The sequence below is a fragment of the Lactuca serriola genome, chromosome 6, assembly GCF_051521515.1.
Source record: "Lactuca serriola cultivar US96UC23 chromosome 6, Lser_US96UC23_V15, whole genome shotgun sequence".
NCBI classification, from domain to species: Eukaryota; Viridiplantae; Streptophyta; class Magnoliopsida; order Asterales; family Asteraceae; genus Lactuca; species Lactuca serriola.
Genome location: NC_136413.1, coordinates 10,488,636 through 10,497,874, shown reverse-complemented (window position 1 = coordinate 10,497,874; position 9,239 = coordinate 10,488,636). Strand labels below are relative to the sequence as shown.

Below are 9,239 nucleotides of genomic sequence, written 5' to 3'. Positions count from 1 at the left end.
ACACCAAAAAGCTAACTATACTCCCACTAGCCTTGACATACACGCAAGACTCATCTTCACTCCTAGAAAAGCCAAATTCCTTGACCTTTTCATCAAAGCAAAGATTCCATCTGCGAGGTGCTTGCTTCAATCCATAAATGGATTTCTCAAGCTTACACACTCTATTAGGGTACTCGTTGCTGACAAAACCCTCTGGCTGACTCATGTAAACATCTTCAGCCAACTTTCCATTAAGGAAAGCGGTTTTGAAATCCATTTGCCATATTTCATAGTCATGAAATGCAGCTATGGCCAACAGAACCCGAATAGACTTAATCTTGGCTACTGGAGAAAAGGTCTCATCATAGTCCACTCCAGGAATTTGAGAGAAGCCCTTTGCAACCAGTCTAGCCTTATAAGTGTGTACTTTACCATCCATGTCGGTCTTGTTCTTGAAGACCCATTTGCACCCAACTGTCTTACGACCTGGTACATTCTCAACCAAGTTCCAAACTTGATTGTCATACATGGACTATATTTCGCTGTCCATTGCCTCTTTCCACTTGGCTGACTCAGGGCCTGCCATGGCTTCCGCGTAACTGCTAGGTTCATCCAGACCTATCAGTGTCTCATCACTGATAAGTGTATCACCTTCTGCAGTAATGTGGAATCCATAGTAATGCTCAGGAGCATTCCTAACCCTTGTGGACCGCCTCAGAGGTACATACTTGTCAATTGGCTCAACAGGAGTTTCCTCCTCAAGTTGAGTGCTAGGGTTTGAAGTTCCTTCACCGCTTGACTCTTGAATTACTTCAAGATCAACTTGCCTCCCACTGTTTCCTTGGCTTATGAACTCTCTCTCTCTCTCTAAAGAAATCCCTCCTAGCTACAAAGACCACATTTTCACTAGGTCTGTAGAAGAGGTAACCAAAGGATTGCTGTGGGTAGCCGATGAAAATACACCTCTCGCTTCGGGGTTCGAGCTTATCATGAGTTTCGTGTCTCACGAAAGCCTCGCAACCCCAAATCTTGATGTGGTCTAGTTTGGGTACTTTACCAGTCCACATCTCGTGAGGAGTTTTGGCAACTTTCTTTGTAGGGACTAGATTAAGGATATGGGCGGCAGTCTCTAAGGCATACCCCCAGAATGAGATTGGTAGCGAAGCTCGACTCATCATGGAACGAACCATATCCAACAAGGTTCGATTACGCCTCTTAACCACACCATTCAACTATGGTGTCCTGGGAGGTGTCAATTGTGAGACTATCCCACATTCCCTTAGATAGTCAAGGAACTCTAAACTAAGATACTCACCACCACGATCAGATCGAAGCATCCTAATGTTCCTGCCCAATTGATTCTCGACTTCCTGTTTAAATTCCTTAAACCTTTCGAAAGTCTCTGACTTATGCTTGATTAAGTAGACATATCCATATCTACTGTAATCATCAGTAAAAGTCAAATAATAACGATTAGCATCCCTTGTGGCATGTTTGAATGGTCCACACACATCCGTGTGTACAAGGTCCAACAAACCTTCACCCCTCTCACAAGAACCTGTGAAGGGTGACTTTGTCATTTTTCCAAGTAAGCATGATTCGCAACTATCATCTGACTTTAGGTCAAATGACTCCAAGACTCCATCCTTTTGGAGTTGGCCTATGCGTTTCTTGCTTATATGTCCAAAACGACAATGCCATAATGATGCTTTATCCAAGTTATTATTATTAACAGAATCAATACACAATACATTATTTCCTAAGTTATCAACCACAGATACTGTTTCATACACGCCATCACAAGGTAATGCTTTAAAATAAAGAACATTATTAAAGAAAGCATTAATCGAACCCACTTCATTATCAAATGAAAAGGTGAAACCTTGTTTATACAATGCATGAAAGGAAATAATATTTCTTGCCATTTCGGGCGAATAACAACACTTATTCAAATCTAAACTAAACCCACTACTTAGCGTTAAAGTATAAACTCCAATCTTGGTGACAGGTAAAGCTTTCCTTTTCCCCATGATTAAGTTTATTCTTCCTTGCTCCACATTCTCACTTCTTCTTAGTCCCTGCAAGTCACAACAAATATGAATACCACAACCGGTATCAAGGACCCAAGACTCAGAATGGGGTGAGTTATTAGAAATGATAGTGTAAATACCTGCATGGTTGGGTTTAACTTTCCCATCCTTCACATCTTGCTGGTATTTTGGGCAATTCCGCTTCCAATGTGATTTTTCATGGCAATAGAAGCATTCAGCCTCTTTTGGGTCAGAAGAAGGAGTGACGAAACCTTTCTTGGTTCCACTTGAAGAAGAGCCATCAAGGGTCCGAGCCCTGGTACCCTTAGAAGAGCTCTTTCTTTTCTTCCCTCGACTTTTCCCGATTGCCAAAACCGGAGTAGAGTTTGGAGTAGGAGTGTTAACAACCGACTTCCCCTTAAGACCTGTTTCTGCGGTCTTGAGAAGTCCCTGAAGTTTGCTGAGTGTGACCTCTTCCTTATTCATGTGATATGTCATGCGGAATTGATCATAACACGATGGTAAGGAGTGCAAAATGATATCTATTGCAAGCTCCTCAGGGAAGTTCACATTAAGCTTCAGCAAACGATCCACATATCTTTGCATTTTCTGCATGTGGCTCGTGACGGATTCCCCGTCCTTCATCATGGTTGTTATCATGGAGCAGATGATTTCATACCTCTCTTGTCGTGCACTTTGATGGTATCTTTCCATCAGATCTTGGTGCATTTCATAAGGGTAGAAATCCTCATAAGACTTTTGGAGTTCCGTTGTCATCGTGGCCATCATGATGCATGCCACTTTCGTAGCATCCCTTTCATGTGCCTGAAAGTCAGCGATCTCCTGAGGAGTTGCAGTGGTCTCATCAATCTCCTTAAGCTCCTTGTCAAGGACATATTCTTTGTCCTCGTAGCGGGTAATCATCCTGATGTTTCTGATCCACTCATTGAAGTTGGATCCATCAAAAGTGACTTTCCCACACAAGTTCATAAGCGTAAAGGAGCCATTAGGGTTAGAGCCAGAAGCATCATTGTTTGAAGACATCTGAAAGAAAAGGACAAGATTAGTTTAGATATTAAGAGAGTCCTTAATAAAACACCCAAATGTAATATTAAGGCTAGGACCCAATCACAATATATTATAACTTAGAAGAGGTATGCCGTAATCCAAGCTATAACATATTTGAAAGGTAGGTGAATGACGATTCACCAATTTCCACCACGAAAACCGAAATATTAAATATTAGGTTTTTGATTGGTTCTTATAAATTCCTAGATTCTTTGAGATTCAATGAACTTTTCAAAGGCATGTTTCAATCTCGAGTGTACCCTCCAAGTTTTGTGACTGGGATACCGAGGATCACAAAACGAGGTGTGAAGTAACCATGCAAATCACTTGGTACCCTTAAAGTTTATCACTCAATCGATGTGCCGGTAAACCACACACGCTCCACCAATACTATAATAAACTTTAAGTCACCCTTTACCTACCTTGTTAAGTCCAAGTTAGTGTGCCGGTTAACCACACACGCTCCACCAACGACTTAAACAAAGTGTAAAGTGTAATTTCATGGATTAGCACCTTATTCACATTTTTCATAAAGTAACTAAGATTCGGAATTTAATAAAACATTTAGTTACTTTATAATATTCATCATACTTTTAATGAGAATTTATAAGTCCTTGTCTTACCCGTTCGGCTAACGACCCTCCATCGGTCAAGCAAGCGGTGGGTGAGAGTGGACACCCATTAAGTTGCCATTTTATAGTCAACAACCTTATACCCACCTTATAGATCGGCTTCGTGAATGAGGCGTACTTGCGGTAAGACGACTTTGTTCTTATACATACATACATATATATATATATATATATATATATATATATATATATATATATATATATATATAATTATTAAATCATAATAATATAAGTATAAGGGTTGAATTTTAACTTTTAAAATTCTAAGGGTTGGAACTAAAGTTTTTAGCATGACTTTACTTGTTCCAAAACTTGAGGGCAAGTTTTGTAAACTTTCAAAACGTTTCATTTCTTGTAACTTATGAGTTTATTAGAGTAATAAAAATGAAGACTCTTCATTTTTCTAACTCTTGTGTTCTTTTAATGGTTTTAACTCAAGTGACTTTTGGTTTTCCATAACTTGAGGACAAGTTATGGACTCCATTAAAACACATTATGATCAAGAATTAAACTACCACATAGGTTACAAATAATTCCTATGATCATCTAAACATCATAAGATCAAGAACATGAACATGAACACTTTCATGAATCAAAACTACACTTAAAACTTTGTAATTTTGATAACTAGTTGTTGTAAAGGGATTAGCAAAGACATTACACCATCTAAAACAAGTTTTCAAGTACCAAAACAGTTTAGGGTAATGTTTCTAGTCCATTTCCAGCAACTAAAGTCGAAAATCTGCACTCTGTGGCTCCTACTCGCCGAGTGCAAGAACCTACTCGGCGAGTAGGTTGAAGATACAAGTGAACTCGGCGAGTCTCCCCATGGACTCGGCGAGTTCATCAGGCAGACAACAAGTTTTTCGACTTTTTTCAACTTTTAAGCACAAATAACAAACAAACAAGCCTAGGCTCTGATACCACTGATGGGTTTTGATCATTCTAACACTTCCTAAGTGTACATGCAACCCTAATAACCTTGGATCTATGTTTGTCTAATTATCATGTAAAGTTGAATTCCAAGGTTACATTCCTATCTAGCATACATGGGGAACAATTTCTAAATTGAATGAAAGATAGAATAACTTACCTTGTTGTGTCTTATGTTCCTTGAAACCTTGTGAGCCTAGCACCCCAAGTGTGATGCCTCAAATGCTTCACACAACATCAAATGCTCTTGGAAAGACTTTTGAGAGAATACACACTTCTTGAAATCGGCATAGCCCTCTTGTTTCTTATGTGTAGCCGATTTTGGTGGAGAATGGGACTCTTATATAGTGTTGACACATCTAGGGTTACACCATGTAAACCCTAATGTGTCATGACTCTTCATTTCCATGACCCATGGGTTTGTAACTCCCATGGAGCATCCTATGGGTAGAACCCAACTTGATAATCCATGGAGCCTCTTAGCCCACTATACAAGATATGAATGATTTACATAATCAACCCATATATCAATAGGCATTGTTTATCTAAAAGTTAAGTTGTTTCTGAATACATGTCAAAGCTAGTGGGAGCATAAGTGTTATGTTTGTAATAATCATCGTGATAGTGGGAGCATAAATGTTATTATTGCATGATTATTAAGGCAAGTATTGCAAGCTAGCAATATTAATTATAGAAAACAAGAGTCATACTTTGCAAAGTTGTAAGGGTTGAATAGTTGTTTTGCTATAATTAAGGGAGAGAAAATTATGTTTCATTTCAAATCTAAAGGCTTAGGTTGTGGAATATTAATAATATTAGTCAAAGGATACATAGTGTGTTCTTATATTTCAATTATGATTACGACATTCGTCTTCATATTTCGAATTGAGAGAACGTAGCACATAAAATATTATGGCAGAAGATTGATAAAGTATCGAATCTTTATGTAAAACATCATGCATCGTGTCCCATACGCTTCGGGTATAGGATCGATTGCAAATGCTATAATATTTTACCATTCTAAAATTTTCCAAATGTCTAGTGTATTTAGAGGGAAAAGGACAAGAGTCGGTTTTGACTAAGATAATTAGACAACTATCAAAGCACAATCCAAAGTTCGCCGAGGATTGGTCGCTTGTGAGTAGTTGGAAGTATAGTATTGGATGGACCATATCGATGTTATTATGAATAGAAAAGATTCTATCAAGAATGAGTTGTCATATGGAAAAACATGGAAATGTTTCGATATTGGGAGTTGGATATTGAAAGTCTGTGTCTAGATTAGAAATTTTATGCAAAAGGATGTTCAAAGGAATGTACTTTGATTGAGAGACATCACATCTAAGGAATTGTATTGTAACAATCTCCGATAGAGGACTTTGTAATGTCATTGACAATAGTCATTGTGACTTTTGTGCTATGACATTACGAATGGATCATTGCATAAAATGTTAGAATCTAGCATATTCTATAAGTGGCAAGAATTTGATATTCTTTCACTTATGAAAAAGGATTAGGAGTTATGAAATGAGTATGATTGGAAATGTGTTCATTTGATCTATTTCACAAAGTAAGAACCATAGGTAAGCATTGTGTGCATGCTAAGAGCATGGGACAAGTGTAGTATTAATTCAAGTAAGAAGCTGATTACCCGAAACGACAAATAATGAGTAATCGATATGGTGATAAATAAAAGGTGTTTTATTTATACTCAAAGGTTTGAGGGCATATGGGATTAGAACTATTCATGTGTTTCACTTTGCATGTTTTGACTTCCTGAATAATTTAATTGGTTGAGAACAGTCAAATTATTCAAACGGGCCACAGTCGTTCATATGTTGGAAGTAGATATGAATGAAGACTGTCATGAATTGGTGTGTAGATTGTCTAAAGAGAATTAGACATAAGCAAATGTTTGCTGCAACGTTCATGAGTGCTTATGAATATGATTTGAGCATTGGATTAAACCCATGCTCACTTGAATCACTTCATGGATTTTATCACGGGTGATTGGTGAGATGATAACATCTTATATTCTTGAAACCGAGATGTGTGAGTTGTATCTTGCGAGTCGGTTGCACATTGATAATATGTAAACGCACCAGTAACTTGGTGTTATAAAATATATTGTTGTGTGTGATTCGGTGAGTGAGTGCAAGCGAGCATTGAGTCAAAGTTTATCCGTTCCTTTTATTCAAAGTAGGATAAAAGCGATATCTGTGGGCCCCTCGATGATTTAGTGATGGAACCTAAGTACTTGGCCAAGCTGGGACTAAATTGATGTGTTCAATTGTAGTCTGTTGTCAGTCATCATAAATCTAAATTCGGGAAACAGCACATAGACAGAGAGAATGATTTAGATCCATGTCTCAGTCTATACGATATCTAGAATGGAGGAATAGATGATCCCTTATCTAAACGACACGCGTATCTGATAGGATCAGAGTTGAAAACGGCTTTAGAAAGCTACGGTTGCAGATCAGGATCTGAAGTCATACGCGGAATAGTTATTAGACTTATCCAAGTGGGAAACTGTTGGATTAGTGTCTAAGTCCATAACTATTTTGGTATGTACTTGACCCGATGGTGCATGGTCCTTTTGGGTTGCCTTCACCAAAGCAACTTGATAGGATGAATTATGGAGAGAAAGGATTAATTATGATTTATTAATATATTATGAGAATAATATGTTAAAGGAGAAATCATATTATTTAATTAATATTAGTCAAGAATTAATAAGAATTAAGTTTGTGACTAAAAGAGATTAATTAAACTTAAGGGACTGGAATTGTAATTATAAGATAATTGCAATTAGGCCATGGATTACCTTATATTATAAGGTTGGACGAATTCTATGGGGAAACCCATTAGAAATCGTCCAAGGCTTATTAAGGAAGGAGTCCATGGGTTGCTTAGGGCTTAAGCATCCAAATTAGGGTTTCCTTGTTAGACAACCCTAATAGCCTCACTATTTAAAGAACCTTTATGCCCCAAAAACGTGGTGAACTTGTTGATTAGGGTTTCCACACGTTTTGGGCAGCCTCTTTCTCTTCTCCTCTTCATCCTCTTGCTCTTGGTGTTTGTGAACCATTAGAGGAGTGACATTTGTGACTCTAAGCTTTCTAAAGTCATTACAAGGAGGCATTGTGATTGTTATTGCTACATAACAATCAAGGTAATATCTTAAACCCATTCTTATGTTAATATTGATTATCATATGCTAAATCTAGGTTTTATAGTCTTGGATGAATTGCATGTACAACAGAGAAACCTAGATCCAAGCATTAGGGTTTGTATGAGCACATAGGATGTTCTTATGGCTAAAACCCATCAATAGGGACCTTAGCAGAAGAGCAGTTATCCATTGAATATTTCTTCAGAAGTTCAGTGGTGTATTTCTCTTGGTGAATGAATATTCCTTGCTGAATTTGTTTGACTTGAAGACCTAGAAATAAGTTAAGCTCTCTATTCATGCTCATTTTGAACATGTTGGTCATGAGCTTGGCAAATTCATCTACCATGCCTTGATCAGTCGACCCAAAGATGATATCATCCACATATATTTGTACCATCATAAGGTGGTCACCATTTGCTTTTCTGAATAATATGGGATCAATCATTTCTCTCTTGTACCCGGATGAGAACTCTTGTACCCGGATGAGACAATGAATTCAGAGAGTGTCTCATACCAAGCTCTTGGGGCTTGTTTCAGACCATAATCTGCTTTTTCAAGCTTGTAGCAGTGGTCTGGAAATTCAACATTTTCAAATCCTGGAGGTTGCTGAAGATAAACCTCTTCTTTTATGTAACATCCCCCTCTGGCATGTATCACAATATTGTCCGCTTTGGGCCACTCGGCACGAGGACTTCCCAGGGGGTCAGCCATCCTGGTACTACTCCCGCCCGAGCACGCTTAACTGCAGAGTTCTTATGGGATCTGCTGCCCTCACGGCTTTAAAACGCGTTGTGATAGGGAAGGTATCCACACCCCTTATAAGGAATGCTTAGTTCTCCTTCCCAGCCGATGTGGGATCAGATCTAACCCACTTTCACCCCCCATTATAAGGTTCGACGTCCCTGTCAAACACATCGACCCGTGCCCTAGCTCTGATACCATTTGTAACATCCCCCTCTGGCACGTATCACAATATTGTCCGCTTTGGGCCACTCGGCACGAGGACTTCCCAGGGGGTCACCCATCCTGGTACTACTCCCGCCCGAGCACGCTTAACTGCAGAGTTCTTATGGGATCTGCTGCCCTCACGGATTTAAAACGCGTTGTTACAAGGAAGGTATCCACACCCCTTTATAGGGAAATGTTTCGTTCTCCTTCCAAACCGATGTGGGATCAGATCAAACCCACTTTCACCCCCCATTATAGGGTTCGACGTCCCCGTCGAACACATCGACCCATGCCCTGGCTCTGATACCATTTGTAACATCCCTCTCTGGCACGTATCACAATATTGTCCGCTTTGGGCCACTCGGCACGAGGACTTCCCAGGGGGTCACCCATCCTGGTACTACTCCCGCCCGAGCACGCTTAACTGCAGAGTTCTTATGGGATCTGCTGCCCTCACGGCTTTAAAACGCGTTG

General features: G+C 39.2%; 1 pseudogene; it reads right to left on the bottom strand.

Moving 5' to 3' along the window:
* Positions 1-8,805: 8,805 nt before the first annotated feature.
* LOC145060691 (5S ribosomal RNA) lies at positions 8,806-8,923 on the bottom strand (annotated as a pseudogene).
* Positions 8,924-9,239: the final 316 nt, after the last annotated feature.